General features: G+C 44.2%; 1 protein-coding gene across 2 annotated transcripts in view; it reads left to right on the plus strand.

Moving 5' to 3' along the window:
• Positions 1-15953, plus strand: part of DIDO1 (death inducer-obliterator 1) — a 1822440-nt gene that overhangs the window by 793249 nt on the left and 1013238 nt on the right. The window lies entirely within an intron of this gene.

The raw sequence follows: 15953 nt of genomic DNA on the forward strand, positions 1-15953 counted from the left end.
CTGAGCTTGCTAGTGTAAATTTTAACACCTGCCTATTTTTTCCTTGGTGAGAGAGCTCTGAAGTTAGATGCCTTCTGCAGCAGATTTTTGCTTTTGTTTTTTTTTTTTTTCTATTCCTGGCCGAAGAGTGTTTTTTTCCTCCTTTTTCCTCACTTGCTGGTGCCCTTGCTGTCATATCTCACGTTTTGGTAGCAAAGTGCAGCTAGTCTGTCTGCCACCCATTTGTTTTCTTCTGCTGACATGTTTCAGATCTCGAGCCTAATTTTTGACATGGAAAATATCTTTTGATTCAGTGGTTCAAGTTTAAAACACTTGTGTATTCCTGTTCTTACCAGTTGTTCATCATAGGGATCCTAGGTGCAGTGGTATTCCTTATTTGTGCGATTATGCCAAAGGTAGACTTCTGAGCTCGGACGTCTGACTGTTACAAGTTTTGCAGAGGTCCTGTGTGAGTGTAGCTCCTCCTTTTCTCTCGTACAGTGCAATAAAAATAATGTGGTGTGCCATTTTTCAGTTTGTTTTACCACATACAAGAGATTGGCTCAGTTTGCTGTCCATCAGTCCTTTCCAGGCAAATTTCCTTAGACATGGCTTTTGTACAGACTATGTAAAGACATTTGAGGAAAGGCAGCATTACCCCACCTCAAGGGAGGTGTGTTTGAAAGTCAGGACAGACATCAGACTCAGCCAGAGGTAGCGATCTCAGTAAGTTGCGACTACTCACTGTGTACGGTTGTGCAGCTGCACTTGTCCTGCTTTTTGTGGATTCCTTAGGGTCTGGATCCTTGAACCCAGGTTTTCTGCCCACCAGTTCACAAATGAGGCAGTTATTACAGGATACCAGCAGAGCTTTAAATATCTGTGGAGCTGCCAGTGTCCAACCTTGCTGTTATATCTCCCTGGAGCAGCTGAAGTTCTGAGCTTGCTTGAAGCCTAAATATGCTTCTCATTGCGAAGGAGAGTAGGATAATTGACTGCTACTTGAGTGATGTGTTCAGCTGTTCCTGCATTTATAGTTCATACTTCTCAACTCTACAGATGCTCACAGAATGTGATTTTTGCCTCATATTTTGGTCCATTTTTCATAACATTGTGGTTTTCTGGCAAATTAGTGGCAAATCATTAAAGACTGAAGTTAGAAAATAATTAGATATTTAAGTTTGTCTTCAGAAAATGTGTGCTAATGTAAAATCTGTTATTCTGTCAACTGTCTGTAAGAGCAATATTTAAGAAATGTCCATATTTTTGGGCCTTTGTCCCACTTAGGCTTTGTCCAGATTTCTTGCTCTAAGAAGTTGAGAGGTATGAATGATATGTTTAGTACCAAGGTGAAATCCTCAAGCAAATAAATGACTGGCTAGAAGATATTCTGGATAGAACAATAAAGTTAAAGCTGGTAAGTAAGCCCCCATTGCTGGTATAGTGGGCAACATTGCTAAATGTCACTATGATGCAGTAGGTGCATGCAGCAGAGGAGGACCTTTTGGCATTTATTCCACCCCCACCTTCACCCAGTGGCTCTGTGCATGCACCCATATCACCCATTCCTTCCTCCATCAGGTGAAAAATCCTGATGCCCATTTGTCCTTGGTGGAGGCGAGAGTTGATTGCTAAGGAGAGGAACACACTGCAGATTCTACTGACTGTTCTCAGCCCACCTACCCTGGCAACAAGCTTGCCCTACTCTAGTTACTTTAGAAAAGTGCTGGCACACTATTGCATATGTGCAGCCTCCTGAGTAAGAGGCACACCACTGTGCAGCATGGGCACCCTAGGCTCCTTGCTGTGGGCAGGGCAACCCACCTGCACTGCTGTGGGATGTCACCAGTGCAGTGAGTTCAGGCCGTTGGTTCAGACTGACTTCCAAAATACAGACAAGTATCTTTTAGGGGTTTATCATTTATTTGGTTGTAGAAAAACATTACCACAATTATTTATTTTTGTTTTATTTTGTTTTTATCAGGTTTGTCTAGTTGGGTTTAGTGTAAAAACAACTTTTCAACTAAAGCCTGGGGAGAAAAGCTCCAATATATTGTCAACATTTTTAAGCAGACATTTAATAATTTTTCTGAGCAGACAATGTACATTAACAAATGCATGTATATATTTGCTAATTAGATTATATTCATATGGAATAAAGAAATGTTACAGTATAAAATTTTCATACACATCGCGTAGATGTTGAACATTGCGCATTTGAAGAGGTGTATTTATTAAATAGTTAATAGATTTTGTGATTAGTGATTAGAAATTTAGAAAAAAAGAAGTGAGGAAAGGAACTTGGTAGGGTAGAAAATGTTAATATTGTAGTTTAGGTGGGGTATTAAGCAGGTTCAGAGATGATTATTTTGAGGTTTATGTTACAGGAATAGAGGTGTAATGGCAAGTAGTGTTGCAAAACTGTGTATGGCTGGGAGATGCTAGTAAAACTATTCGGGTAAAACTATTTGGGTATTTGTGAAAACTGTTTGTGGGACATAAATCCTGAGTTCAGAGAAATGTTTGACGATATTGCAAGTTTAAAATTTCAGTGACATTTATCTTGATGGTTTGATGATATTACAAACTGAAAATTATAAAAGCATTTATTCGGGAGATATACAGGAGCAGATCCAATGATTTTGATAGGTGAAGTTTTGTTTTTTTTTAAATAAGTTTACAAAGTGGCAGGATTTGTTTCCCTAGCTTAGCTACACTACTTGAACATAGAGAGTCATCTACAGTATTAGATGATTTGAGTATAGTGATTAGTGTTTTTTTTTCTCTAGAACATTATTTTAGTGGGGGGCATGCTAGGCTTAAAAAGGCCCTTGTGGTTGTTACCTTAGTTAAGCACCTACAAACCTGTGAGTAGTATTGTGTAAAGTTCAGTGGCTGGGCATTTTTCTGGGTTATAGAATGTCTGTGCATTGTAGTTAACTGCAAAAGAGATAGGCGATGGTTATTACCAGCTTAACTACCCGCGTACTAGTCAGTGGTATGTTCTGTTGCAGTTTTCAGCAAATTTGGTTATTTTATTATAACGTTGCTCTTGTTTGAGTACTTGTGAGACTTGAAGGGTAATGAAGATTGGGGCAGCATACAGAAGTGATGGCATTAAAGAAAGCAGAGGCTATATGTCTTGTGGCTGTGCTGGTGAGGCAGGTTTTTTTTCCCCCTCTGACAAATATACTTAGTCTTTGAATTTTGATTTTTTTTTTTACCACGAGATGCATAGTGGTCAAATTTTAAACTGGTTATCTACAATGACACGTGTAATTTTGGTTATTTACTTATTCTGTCAAGATGGTTTTAGTAGAGGTGCGAGTAAATCGTGTTTTGCTAGAGGTGTGTTTTTGGGGGTAAAGAGCAGTGATTTTCTTTTTTGGGGGGTGGTTTTGAAGTAGCTTTGAATTGTTTAGCTATGTTTCAATTGATAAGGATTGTTGTGCAAGGTCTTGGTGTTTAGAGAGAGTTTTGGCAGAGCAGTTTAGGGTTGAGTCATCAGCATATTGAAGTAAGGTAACATTTTAGGTTGGTGATAGTTATGTTGAAATATATGGGGCTTGGTATAGATCCTTGAGACACTAGTAGTTTCAAGAAGGTAGAGAAATGATTTTCCATTTTCACTGCTTGTGCTCTGTTTAAGAGGTAACTCTTGAACCTTTGAGTGAAGAGTGTGAGTTGGAGAGGCTATGTAAGAGTTTCTAGTGGGAGACCGTATCAAAGGTTTTCAATAAGCCTAGGAGGATGGTTGAGTCTTGGCATCTGGCATTTCGATGGGTGTTGACAGTTTTAAAATTCTGCAAAGCAGTAGTTGTGCTGTTATGAGGATGGAGCCAGTGTTTGGTTGAAGACAAGCTGGTTCTGTTTAATGTACTTGAAATCGCTTATTATTCTAATATTTTTGTTGGTTGTGGTAAAATGGCAGTTGACCGTTAATTTGAAAGATCTGTATTGATTCTGCCTCTCTACAGTGGAATGAGGATTTTTTTTTTCATAACAAGGTGACTTTAGTTTTAGGTATGAGTTGATTATCAGAATTGAGAGAAATACACAATAGCTTCAGCTGCTATTTTAAGCTATTTGCCACTTATTTTTTTATGTATTTTTAATGGTATTTGTGGGAACTGGTTGGAATGAGAAATGTTGAAGGAGGTTATTTGAGTAGGAACATGCTTGCTTGGTTGGTTAATTATAGCACTCTGTGTGTCAAGTGGGTATTGGATTAGTTGGCTTTGGTGTCTTTTTTTGTGTGTTTGATGTTGGCTGTGTAGCTTTGCTTGGATTTAACACTTTGGGAGGCCCAGAACAGTTTTAGATTGTTAATGTTTGTGTTTTGATTGGTTGAGTAATAGGTGATGTTTTTCCATATCATTGTTGTGGTATTCTTTACATAGGGGATCTCCTGCCAAGGGAAGCCTAACATCTGGCCAGTATACCAAAGCTTTTGTTTTATAGGCGTCGTACATCACACACGTGCTCCCCATGTGAGGCGTGGGGCATAAAGGTGATGTACAGGCGCAAACACTTTGAACTACTTTGGCGCTAGTCTGAATACCATTATCGAATGTCAGTTTGAATGCCGTTCTGCTGTGCTGGGTACCAAGCTGCTTTCAGGTAAGTGCCCCGTTGGGGGGTTTTTTGGGTCTGGTGTTTGTGTGCACGTCTTCAAAGAAATGAAAATGTCAGTGTGAGAAGCAGACTCTTCATAAGGGCCATTATGATCGATGTCTTTTTGGCTTGGGTGCTTCCCACGACCATACTCCGTGCTCTGTCTGCCAAGCATTTAGCCTGTGACCCTAAGTAGTCATTTATCATCCTTGTCCATTTATCTTGAGAACCAGCAACTTAAGCAGTAGGCTAAGGATGATATGGCAGAATCCTTCAGTCCCAAGAGGCAGCCATCTGCCAAGAAGGTGGCCAGAAATATTAGGCCTGATCTGGTTGCTGTCCAGCATCTCCCGAATGTGTCTCTAGAATCTGGTGAAAGTTCTAAAGACTGTTTGGTGCTAGACTTGCATTCCTCTACCATGACCGTGCCAGAGACTGGATGGATCCGATTTCCAATGTCTGCACCTAGGGGGGTACTTTGGCTAGATAGTATCTGAGAGGCCAAGGGAGATTCCTCCAATTTTAGTAAGGGAGGAAATGACCTAATACCATTATTGACTTTCGCAGAGTATCTAAACCTCTTGAGGGGTTTTAAGGCAGACGTCCTGCAGAAAAAGGAAGCAGAAGATTAAACATATTTCTCCCATCAAAGATCCCCAGAGTGAATGGCTGTATTTTGCTGAGGGTCTGATAAATATTCTAATGGCCTTTATAGCCTCCTCAAGGGGTGTCTCCATGCCCCCCTGGTTTTTCATCCCTGTTAAGAAGCCAAGGGAGTTGGATTCCTTAAATGAAAACTTGGGTTCTGGAGAAGAATCCCTTGCTTATTATTTGCAAACCCTCCCCCGGACTGTGGTTCAGAGAAAGAGGATTAGAGGATTCTTTGGGTGTAGATCCCCCTTTGGAAGAGTTATCCTTTGGGGAAACGTTTGCCCATGTGATGGAATATTTTAAGTGGGACTGTTCCAGGTCTCTGGCATTCGAGGTATTAGCCAAATGGAGTCTCCCAAACCATGAGCTGTCCCTCCTGTTTTGGCAACCCTTTTGGACACCTTTTCTGCTGCCTCTGTAGCTCCTGGCTCTGACTCCAGCACCTAAGAAACCTGACAGGTTCTACAAGGTTCCTGAAAGTCTGCAAGTCTTTGTATAAATGCCCTTCTTCTGATCCTTCAGTAATCTGTTTCTTCTGATAAACCTAAGCTGTTGCCATCTACTAAGCTCATTCCTTCTGATAAGGATAGCCGAGGCGTGCTGCCACCTTGTCTTTTGGGGTCATTAATCACCAGTCCCATATGACCAGGTATGTTTTGGTCCCTTATCTTCCTGATTCTGATGGGAAGGCTTATGCTGTTTGCTGGGATCCACTTCTCGGATGCCTATCACTCGATAAAGTGCAACTGATGCCTCTTCCAGGGTACTGCCTTTGGTTCAGTGATGAGATGTTATTCTTCAGGCTTTCCCATAATCTCATTGCTCACCTGTAATCCTCAGATCTCATTAGCCGCTGAAATGCTAGGATGTGATTTCAGTGTTCAGCTCGGTCAGGTAAGTGTTCACTTTTTGGGGATGTTCTTCATCCCACATTGCTGCAGTCCTAACGCTTGGGGTAGTCCGCTGTCCCAGTCGGCCCGAATACCAAAGTATAAGGCTGACGTCGGTCAGGGCGCATTTGTCTGACATCAGGACGTCAGGGTACAAATGCGCATGACCGACGTCATATCCTCAGTCTTTTTTGCCGCATGGTCCGATGCAGAAGCAGTTTTGCGAGTGCAGGTTGGCGTTCTGAAATTTTCTGAAGTCGGAGTTTCAGACCGAATCAAAGTTGGCTAAGTACCCGCTAGAATATTTTGTTTTTCTTGCCTCAGTATTTAACCGGATGTCAGAAAAAGTGAATAACTGTATTTCTTGTGGGAAACAGATACCTCATAGGGATTACCATACCTTGTGTATACCTTGCTTAGGGCCTGAGCACGACGTTGTTGGCTGTCGCTCTTGTGCTAGATTTAACAAACGCACTATTAAGAGAAGATTAGATTGTGCCAGGTTAGTTTTTGGGAAGCGTTGTAATTACAACATGCCGTCGGATGCTCCGACGGCCGCTTCGTCTAAAAAGCGCAAGGACAAAGCAGCAAAGCCTAGGTTGGAAGAACCGTCTGTCCCGGACGTCGGTTCTTTAGAGGGCTCGGTGGAGCCGGTGGTTCTACCAGAAGTTCCTTTGGATTCTCAGGGAGAGACTTTACTGTTACAAGATGTGTCCTCTCAGGAGGTAGGCCAGGCTGAAGGGGCTTCTCAGGTAGCTGTTCTCCCTCCCTTCCTAAGGTGGTTAGGCCCTCCCTTCTGTTTCCAAGGCTTCTTCTAGAGGCAGGCCAGGGTTAACTTCAGTGGGAGTCTCCCCTAGTTCTTCAGGGTCTCTGCCTAAGACACATATGCTTAAAATGGCAGAAGATTTGATTACTATGATTAGAGGTTCTATGCCCCCTGATAAGAGGCCTAGGGTGGAACCTGAGCTTGAGAGTTTTGAGCAGTGTTCGAGGCTTCTGAGTCTTCGGTTGAAGACTTGCAGGAGTATCCTCCTTATTCTGATTCTGATGTAGATGATTCTACTCCTTCGGCTTCTCCTCCTGAGGATTTTTCTTTTCAGAGACTCTTCATTCCATGAGGGAGCATTTTAAATGGGAAGGTCAAGATTTCTCTGATTCCAGGAAAAGGCTTAGGGAATTTTGTTTCTACCCCAGCATAGGCCTTTGGCTATACCTCCTGTTCTGGATGTGGTAGAAGATGTTTTTGCAGAGGCTTCCCTGATTCTTTGCCTCCTGCACCAGTTAAACCGGACAGGTATTATAGGGTGCCTGAAGCTCATAAGTATCTTTTAAGAGTCCTAGGGCAGACCCAGAAACTGTTTCTCAGGGCCCTAAAGGTGTTAAGGCTTCTGTTGTTAAAAATCCTGTTCCTTCTGATAAAGAGGCTAGGGCTTTGGATAGATGGGGAAAGAAGGTGTATACTTCTTCCACTTTAGCCATGAGGGCTTTGAATTGCCAGTTTCACATGTTGAAATACCAAAATTATCTCCTTACACAATTGAAGTCTAAGGTAGATGCTCTGGCGGAAGGTATTGAGTGTAAAGAGTTGCAGGATTTAGTTCATGTTTCTGAACAGGTGGGTAAGCATTCCTTGCAATGTGGTTTTGATGCTGTACAGGCCTCTTCGAGGGTGGCAGCCACTGGTTCTGTTCTTCGCAGGCACGCCTGGCTGAGGGATCAGAATTTAGCTGAGCATGTAAAGACAAGGATTTTAGATGCTCCTTTACAATCTGATGTGTTATTTGGTTCGCCTGTGGAAGCAGTGTTAAAGAAAATGGAGGACAAGGCTAAGTCTATGCAGACTGTTAAAGATTTTTTGCAGGTTCAGCCTCCGAAGTTTAGTAGAAATTGGCCTACTAAGGGGTGGACATATCCTTCTTATGATTCTCAGTCTAGGGGTAGATCTAGACGTGGTAGGGGCAGAGCTCAAGGTTCTTTTAGGCCTAGAACAGGGAGTTCACCTGCCCAGTCTTCTGGTGAGGGCAGGGGTCAGTCCTTTCGTAAGCAGACCCAATGACCTGCCTTTTCAGCTGCCAGAGCCTTCTCGTCTGGCAGCACCTTTGGGAGGAAGGCTGGCACTTTTCAAAGAAAATTGGAGTGTTATTACCCAAGACAGATGGGTATTGGATATCGTTCACCACGGTTACAGGTTTTATTTCCATACCTTGCCTCCTTTCAAAGGCATGCCAGACATTCCTCCTATACAAAGAAAAGAGGCTCACAAGCAAATTTTTCTGTTACTCCAGATAGGGGCCATTCAGCCGGTTCCTGTGCCAGAAAGGGGCCTAGGATTTTATTCTCGCCTGTTCCTAGTACCAAAAAAGGGGAACACGTGGAGACCAATTTTGGATTTGTCTATCCTCAACACTTATCTGGACATTCCCAAGTTCAAAATGTTAACGTTACAACAGCTTTTACCTCTGCTGGGCAAAGATCACTGGATGGTAACTTTAGATCTCAAGGAGGCTTACCTTCATGTGCCTATCAGACTCAGTTGCAGGAAGTATCTGCGTTTCCGAGCTGGGAATTCCCATTATCAGTTCTCTGCATTGCCCTTTGGCTTATCTACTGCCCAGAGTATTCACAAAAGTTCTGGCTCCAGTCATAGCTTTCTTCAGGCTAAAAGGAATACAAATCTATCCTTACTTGGACGACTGTCTGATTCTGGCTCAAGAAAAGGACGAGCTTCTTCAGCATCTGGAATATGTGATAGCAGTGCTAAGATGCCTGGGGTATTCTGTGAACGAAATAAAGTCCAGTCTAGTACCCTCTCAAGACATGTGCTTTCTGGGTGTGAGACTGAATACAGCAGCCCAGATGGCCTTTTAACCCCGGACAAACAAAAGAATCTTTCCCTTTACTTTCATCAACTATCTCTTCAGTCCGGGCTGACTGCAAGGACAGTCCTTCAAGCCTTAGGGTTCATGGCATCTTGTATTCTGGTGCTTCCCAATGCCAAACTGCATATGAGGAAGCTGCAATGGTATCTAAAAATGTATGGACACAGCACTGCCAGGATTTGGACACTGTCATTCCAATAATACCTTGCATTCAAAAGGAATTTTTGTGGTGGGCTCAGGAATGTCACCTAAACAAGGGACTCTCTGTGACCCGCCAGAGGCGAGTCAGATTCTAACGACAGATGCCTCAGACATAGCTTGGGGAGCTCATCTGAATGGAAAGTGGATACAAGACAAGTGGCCTGCCAGACTACAGCATCTACATATCAACATGAAGGAGATGTTAGCAGTCCAGTTTGCATTAATGGCTTTCAAGGAGTTACTTCTTCCAGGACAGGTGTTGATTCTAACAGACAACACAACTGTCATGTGGTACATCAACAAGCAAGGGGGAACACATTCTTATCCTCTATGCAGGCAAGCAATGATTTTGTGGGAGACTGCGCTCAGCCTGCAGCTAAATCTTCAGACACGGTTTCTGCCAGGAGCACAGAACTCCTTAGCAGATGTGTTAAGCAGGCAAATCATGGATCCCCACGAGTGGAAACTGGATCTTCATGTATTTCAAAATTTGACAGTGTCATGGGGAACTCCAGACATAGATCTGTTCGCTTCTCCACTAAACCACCAGCTGCCAAAGTTTTGCACGAAAAGGTTTCATCACACAGCTTGGAAAGTGGATGCTCTTTCGTTCAGTTGGGAAAATCTTCATGTGTATGCCTTTCCACCTCTGCCTCTCCTCCCAAAGGTACTCCTAAAGGTCAGACAAGACAAGCCAAGGATGATTTTGATAGCTCCAGATTGGCCTCTGCAACACTGGTACCCATTACTGAGGAATCTGGTAGGGAAGCCTCCATGGCCTTTACCTTTAATTCCACACCTTTTGTCTCAGAGGGACGGTCATCTACTCAATGTCAAGCTTCATTCTCTTCATCTAACAGCCTGGCATATTCTGTTTTGAACCACAGCAGGTCTCAACTTCCTCAACAAGTTTTGAATGTGATTATGGAAGCCAGAAGACCTAGTACACGTAAAGTGTATGCAGAAAAATGGAAGAGATTTTTATTTTGGAGTGCAGCAAAGGATTTGGATGTTTCTGAACCTAATTTGAGTGTGGCTCTTCAATATCTTACTGAGTTATTGGACAAAGGTTTGTCTTTCTCTTCCATTAAGATTCATGCTGCGGCAATTTCAGCTCACTATGATTGTGACCCACCATTGTTTTCTCATCCTTTGTTCAAGCAATTTCTTAGAGGGGCAAAGAATATAAGACCCCCACGTAGAGCTCCTACTCCTGCTTGGGATCTCAATTTTGTGTTGGAGAAACTTACTCTACAACCTTTTGAGCCTGCGGCTACTGCTGAATTGAAATACTTGTCATGGAAGACTGCTTTTTTGTTGGCCATTACTTCTGCAAGAAGGGTTTCTGAATTGCCGGCCCTTATGGCGGTTGACCCTTTTTTGATTTTCCATAAGGATAGGGTATCATTACGTACTAATCCTTCCTTTATGCCTAAGGTGGTTTCTAGTGTGGCTTTAAACCAAACTATTCATTTGCCTACTTTTTATGCAGATCCCCAAAATAGGGGGGAAAAGATTTTGCACACTTTAGATGTACACAGGCAGTTGCGTTATTATTTAAGCAGGACTAGGGATTTTAGGCAGTCTCAGCAGTTGTTTGTTTCTTTTGCTTTGAGTTCTCTGGGCAAGCCTGTGTCAAAACAAACTATATCTAAGTGGATTGGGTTTTGCATTGCATTCTGTTATTCCCATCATGGCAAGGAGATTCCAGCTGGGATTAGGCCTCATTCCACTAGGGCTACTGCCACTTCAACAGCATTTCTAAGGGGGGTGGCAACTAAGGATATTTTGGAGGCAGCTACTTGGAGTTCAGTGCATACTTTCTCCAAGCATTACCACCTTCCTCTCTATTCTAAATCCAGGGCTGGTTTTGCCACTGCTGTGTTGCAGGGCATTTTGGCAGCTCCTGCTTCATTATAGTTTAGCCATCCTCCCTTACCTCTGCTTTGGGATTCTACCCAAGTGTTAGGACTACAGCAATGTGGGATGAAGAACATAGTACAGTTTTGTACCTACCATAAATGTAGATGTTCGAAGATCCACATTGCTGCAGTCCAATTTACCCTCCCTCCTTCCCCTCTGTGTTTAGGGGTGGTTGTGTGGGTGGGGTTCTATTTTTGTAAATTTGTATATATTGTATGTATATTAGGTACAGGAGTGTTTGGTGTTTTTTGGTTTTGGCCTTATCTTTTTAGGGTCTTCTGACATCTGGGGCAAGAAAAGACTGAGGATATGACGTCGGTCATGCGCATTTGTACCCTGACGTCCTGATGTCTGACAAATGCGCCCTGACCGACGTCAGCCTTATACTTTGGTATTCGGGCCGACTGGGACAGCGGACTACCCCAAGTGTTAGGACTGCAGCAATGTGGATCTTCGAACATCTACATTTATGGTAGGTACAAAACTGTACTTTTTTTTTGCTTAGTCTGTTTCAGCCCTTTAGTGTGCGTGTGTTTTTTTTTTTTTTTTTTTTTTTTTTTTTGCAGTGTTTAGATTGCTTTTGGTGTAGTTGGTGTTGGGTCCCTTCTTTTCCAGTACTTTTTTATTCAATTCCTTGGTCAGGTTCCTGCCCTTTTTATCGTGGGTTCTTCCTTCCCCTGTTAGTGGCCGTTTACTTTTTTTTTATTTTATTTTTTTTTTTTTAAGATAAATCTGAGTAGTAGTACTTGTAGTTTTAAGTTTTGCTTAGTGCCTTTGTCATCTTTGTGTGTGCGTGCATACAGACTTACTATTGGTTTGTGTGCGTTTGTGTCTTGCAGTATGCCTGAGAAGCCTTCTGGCTTTAAGAGCTGCTCCTCATGCTGTCGGAAGGATGTCCCATTCCGAATCGCACGAGGAGTGCGTTTGTTTAGGTGAGTCCCATTTTGAGATTGAATGCGAGATCTACACCAGATTCAATCCAAGGGCTCTCATGGAGCATAGAAACAAGCTTCTCTTGAAGGGGTTAGCTAAGGGTTGGCCCCCTGACCTTGGGTACCCCCCTCCTCAGCTTCTCAGGACCCAAAAAAAGAAGTCCTTATCCCCCTCCTAAAGGGTCTCCTCTTAAAAAGCCAAAGAGATTGGATCGCAGATCCCCAGATTGAGTGTAGCCTTTTTGGCTTCAGATTCAGGTTCTTCCACTCTGACTGCTTTGGATCAAGCCTCTCTGATCTGAGACTTTGACTCCTTGGAGTTCTTCGGATCCGACTCTGCATAAGCCTTCCCCGGATCCATCATGCTCTTCGGATCCATCCAGCACTCAGGCCAAAGTGTTGGTTCCTACTAGAGCTTTGGATCCGATGGTTATCTCAGATCTGATCAGATTGCTATCCCTCCAGGTCTAGGTCTTCGGATCTGAGGCACCATAGTTGGTCGGTCTTCCAGGGATCGCAGGGCTTTCTCTAGATCTCCAGAGAGGTCAGGGTATTCTTCTGTATTCTCCAGTAATTCCAAGAGTTTACTACCGGTAGGTATGGACAGGATGATGTTTCCTCAAGGCCCAGATCGAGCTGGACTTGTTAGCTTCCTCAGCTCAGTTGCCTTAGGGGTCTCTCTCCATCCACTGGCATTCCTCTCCACTTCCGACCCATGTGGGCTCAGAACACCAGGACCAGAGCATCCCCTTCGTGAAGGCCATCAGTGTCCAGTATCCCTGATGGGTTCTGTTCTGTTGCCTGCGGAACAGGTTCTGCCTCGATCCCATGAGGTCTGTGCTGGCTTCTTGGGGGTGGGCCTGGAGCTTTCGGACCATTCCCTTCCCCTGGGGACTTCAGCCTGGATAGCTCAGTGCCAATATTGTCTGGGGGCCTCCTTCCTTCCAGGGCAGCTGTGGCCACAGGAGAGGACAGGGGGGCTTCCATTCCATGGGCCTTCTGGACAGTAGAGGGGACATTTTCCAGTTTTGTCCCCCTCTCCTTTGTCTCTGGGTGCTTCCCAGCCCTTCTTAGCTTTGGGCGGTGAGACCTCGTCATCCGTCCAGGGTTAGCTCTTCCATGAACGCCTTCAGATGGGCACTATCCTGCTCAAGCTCCCGGTTTCTTCAGAGTCCTCCCCAGAGCCCACCGTGGAGAAGCTCCCTTGGAAGAGAGTGTAAGAGGAGGCACTTTTACTCCCCTAGAGAGTCCCTCACTGAGGACACAGATTTTGAGGAAGGAAGATTGGTCCCCCAAGTTTCAACCTGAGGAAGTGTCCTTTGGGGACATCCTCGAAATTCTCAGGCAAAAAGGCAGTTGGTCTTCCCACACCCAGTCTTCAGAGGAATCCATGTTCCTGAAGGCCTTTGGGATGGACCCATCTTCTTCCTAGGTGCCACCACCTGCTGATTAGCTTGTGGAACTCATTGCCAGTAGGGCTTGGAAGGAGCTGGACAAAGTAGAACTGGTACTTAAAAAGGTAGACAAATTTCTCAGTCCCGCAAAAGATAAAGCTTTTTTGGAGTAAGGGCGTCTGTATTGATGCCATTGCGGTGGCAGCTGCTACTAAAAAAGAGCTAGCTGAGCAGAGCTCCTCTGTCCATCCCCCGAATAGGGAGTCTCAGGCAGTCAACTGTTTTGGAAAGCGTGCGTTTGCCTCAGCTACATTCGGACTGAGGGCAACCAACGACATGGCACATTTCACCCGGCTTCAGAAGGACTTGGTAGTGGAGTCTCAAGCTGATCTCCTAAGCTAGCCACTCTGACTTCCCTGTCTAATGCTTCGATGAGGTTGATCTCCAGTACTGCAGAGGCCACCTCTCGAGCAGCGGACACAGATTGCCATTAGACGGCATGCCTGGCTTTGCCGGTTTGGGTTTGCTGTAGCCTTCAAGGCGTCTTTTACTAATGCTTACTTTGACGGTTCAACCTTGTTTGGGCTTTCTGTAGGAAATGTTAACCCACAGCGAGCAGGAGGGGAAGACACTGACTGCTGTTGAAATAAAGATGGTCATCGTGTTACACTGCTGCAGTCATCACACTTGGGTTATCCTGCCATCAGGCGGTCCCGCAGTCGGCCAGAGTTCCAAAGTCTTGGTCCGGCGTCGGTTGCTGTCGCTTCTTCCCTGATGTCAGTGCGTCAGGGGTCTATATGAGGCATCCAACGCCATTTTCTTCAGTCTTTCTTGCCGCACGGTGCCCGAAGCAGAAGCAGTTTGCAAGTGCCAGTCGGCAGACTCCTGAGACTTTCAATTCGAATTTCAGACCGAAGTCTTCAAAAAAGCTAAGTACCCCGTTGGGGAACCTTTTCTTGCCTCAGTCCGATGTCAGAAAAAGTTAACAATTGTATTTCTTGTGGGAAGCAAATTACCTCATAAAGATTTTCATTCTTATTGTATTCCTTGCCTAGACCCAGACCACGATGTCACAGGTTGTCTGTTTTGTGCTAGGTTTAATAAATGAACTATTAAACGTCTGTTTGATTTCGCCCGACATTACTTTGGTAGGAAATTTAATTATACCATGCCGTCGGAGCAACAGACGGACCGGCATGCATAAAAAAATGCAAGGATAAGGACAGGCAGCTAAGACCCAAACCAGACTCCTAGCCCTCTGCTGGGCCAGTCGCTGGTTCTCCAGTTTTCAGTGAGGCGCCTACGCAGCCCCTGACGACCGCTGATTTAGAACCTCAGACAACCTCCGATTCCCAAGCGGAGATTACTAGACCGCCGCAGCCTTCATCCTTAGCCTCTTCTGACTCCAGAGCAGAAGGAGATTTTGGTGCAGCCGAAACGCCTTCTGCTGCAGAAGGTGTCTTCAGACCGACTACACTCCCCATCAAATATTATGCTAAGCTGAAATCTCCTTTAAAAACAAAAAAGACTGTACAGCAGCCAAGGCCCCATGCCTAAGAAACAGATGCTTAAGATGGCTGAAGATTTAATTACCCTAATCAGGGGTTCCCATCCCCCTCCTGATAAAAGGGCCAAGACAAGAGGAGGATTACCTTTTCTCTGACCAGGTCTCAATTTCCTCAGATTCTTCTGAGGAACAGGAATACTCTTTTCCCCCTTATGAAGACTGTGATGCTGAAGAGTCTATTCCCTCAGCTTCTCCCCCAGAAGACTACTCCTTTGGGGAAACTTTACATGCCATGAGGGAACACTTCCACTGAGAAGGCCATGATTACTCTGATTCTAAGAAAAGGCTCTGAGAGTTCCTTTTACTTCCCCAGCACAGACCACTTGCTATCCCTCCTGTGTTAGACATTGTGGATGATGTTTATTCAGAATCTAGCCTGAACCCAGACTCTCTACCTCCTGCTCTCCAGCCAAACCAGACCGATATTAGAGTCCCTGACTCGCACAAATTCCTATATAAAAGCCCTGTTGCTGATCCAGAAACCATTTCCCAGGGTCCCAAAGGGGTTAAGGCCTCTAATGCTAAAAATCCTGTACCCTCTGAAAGGGATTCCAGAGCACTAGAAAGATGGGGAAAGAAAGTATGTACCTCGGCTACTCTAGCTAGGAGGGCCTTAAATTGCCAGTTTCACATGCTGAAATATCAGCAATACCTGCTGTCTCAAAACAAAAAATGATCACACATTCAGAGCAGCCTGATTTCAAGGAAATGCAAGATTTGTTGCATGCAGCTGAGCAAATGAGAAAACATACTTTACAATGTGAATTTGATTCATTGTAGGCTTCCTGTAGAGCAGCAGTGACTGGGTCTGTCATACGTAGACATGCTTGGTTAAAAGAACAAACCCTACCTGATCATGTTAAAGCAAAGTTATTGGATGCACCTTTCCAGCAGGATGTTTTATTTGGTGTAAAAGCAGAAGA

This window comes from Protopterus annectens, chromosome 12.part0 (assembly GCF_019279795.1).
Source record: "Protopterus annectens isolate FY-2018-M chromosome 12.part0, PAN1.0, whole genome shotgun sequence".
In the NCBI taxonomy this organism is placed as follows: domain Eukaryota; kingdom Metazoa; phylum Chordata; order Ceratodontiformes; family Protopteridae; genus Protopterus; species Protopterus annectens.